Raw genomic sequence first — 2,154 nt, 5'->3', positions numbered from 1 at the left:
GGCCCAAGAAGGGACCAGCAGAGCGTGGCGGAAACTAGGGTAAGACGAGGGGGGAGGACAGGGAGTTAAGAGTCCTGGGTCCAGTCCTGGTCTGACCTGATGCTCAGTGACCGTGACCAAGTTACTTACTCACTGTGGGGCTCAGTTTACCTTCCTGAAAGAGGAAGGGGCTTATCTAGAAGACTCATCCTGAAGAGCCCATCTAACTCCCACTTTTGCCAAGTCTGATTCCTGTTCAGGTGCTGCAGTGTTCACTCAGAGAACAGAGACTCTGGGCCCCTGAGGCCTCCCTGCGCAGCTGGGACAGGGACCTGGGAGCCTCCAGGGGCCGCTTCTGCTGCAGGATGGGCCGCAGAGTCACTCCTTCTTCCCGGAGCCCAGTTTCCTGAGGAGCTGCTTCCCTTTGGAGAGGAGACCCCGCACCTTCTCAGCTGTGCCCTGTGGCTCCCCCCGCTGGGTCCTGTGGGGGCTTCCAGGGCTGGGAGCTTCGTGCAGGCCGGGGGGCACTGAGGGCTCCTGCGTTGTGCTGACCCAGTCCTGGAATGTGAGAGAAGGGGTAAGGTCAGGGCCAGGTCACTGCCACACCCCAACTCCTTATCTGCTGCCTCGAAGGCTTGAGCCTCTCATGCCACCCACATGACTCAGAGCCAGAGCCTCACTACCTGCAGTCACTGCCCTGGACAACACAGAGCCCAGAGGTAACTCCAGGAGGGACACCAAGGGAGCACTGCGCTGGGAGCCCCACTGGATACAGTCTTGGCTCTGCTTTGCCAGTGTGGTCCTGGGTGAGCCCCCTCTCTTCTCTGGGTGCCGGGCTGACAGAGCTGGAGTTCCCAGAACCTTGGCTTCAGGATGAGTGTCCCCCACTTCCCAGGAAGGGAGACCAAGAACAAGGTCAGCTTAGAGGCAGCTGTTGCCTGGGGGGCAGTGCCTACAGCACCTCACAGCACCCCCCAGCCCAGCTGATGCCACACCCCAGGGGCCTTCAGGGAGTGAAGCCAGGCCACACCAAGGGGACAGAGATGGAGTCTGTGATTTGATGGCACCTGAGAGAACTCCAGGGAGGCCAGACCCAGAGGGGACTCCCAGGCAGGACATCACAGGCCCACCACAAGCTGGTGGCCGCCCCTCCTAGCTCCATCGGCAACCCTCTGCCTCAGACCCACCCAGACAGTGCTCATGGTGGCCTAAAGGCAGGGAATGGGGGAAGCAGAGGTGTCACCAGGAAGCCATCCTCACCTGAGTTCCCTCATCCCCACCTGGGCTTCCTAGACCAGGCTGTGTGTTGTCCTCCCTCCCTCCCTTAAACCCCCACTTTCACCACAGCCTGGGAAGTTCCTGGCCAGAAGCAACCACAGAGCTTGGGCCAGAGGTGAGGGAACTGGGTGCCCAGACCAGGCCCTTTGCCCCCAGGCCCCATGGTCTGCTCAGAACCAGAACCTAAAGTGTCTACTGCCAAGACAACGAAGGCTGGCAGGGAGGGGCAGGGCAGCCTTTCCCACTCCCCCCAGGACTCCTTGCACAAAGTCCCAGAGGAGGGAGGGAGCGCTCTGAGCACACCCCCCCCAGAAGAAAGGTTGGAGGTTATCTAGAAATGTCAACTATTCAAGCTCCCTCTCTTATCCTCAAAGCAGAGAAATTTGAAAACTGAAAGTAAAAGCACACGTCTGATCACTCTAATAGGTCATACTGGAGAAGACAAGGGTGGAGAGGCGATTATTACTAGTGACATTACAGTGTCATCTGTCACCAATGATAATCTAATATCATGATACTATAGTCATATAATATCATAATACCACTGAAGAGTCATGACACGGATGCCACTCATGTAAGGTTCTATAAGCCACATGTGCTATAGACACATGAGGAGTCAGCTGACATGGGACATGGTTTGCCAAGACAACATGTACTCCTGTGACAGCTGGCACTGCCTGGGTAAAGGCAAGATGGGACAGGGGAAGGGTGAGCCCACACCCAAATGGCCCAAAGCAAGATCTCCTTCCCCTTTGCCCTGGGAGAAAAGGGAAAAGCCAGGTCAGCTCCAACTGAGACAAAAAGGTGCTATCTGCTTATGGTGACGTAGGGGGTGAGGGTCACATGGGACACAGGGGGCCGGTCCCCCCACTTACATGTTGCTCTCTCTACATATAT

This window comes from Muscardinus avellanarius (assembly GCF_963383645.1).
Source record: "Muscardinus avellanarius genome assembly, chromosome: 16".
NCBI classification, from domain to species: Eukaryota; Metazoa; Chordata; class Mammalia; order Rodentia; family Gliridae; genus Muscardinus; species Muscardinus avellanarius.
The sequence above is the reverse complement of the archived record's forward strand: the minus strand, read 5'-3'. Positions refer to the sequence as shown.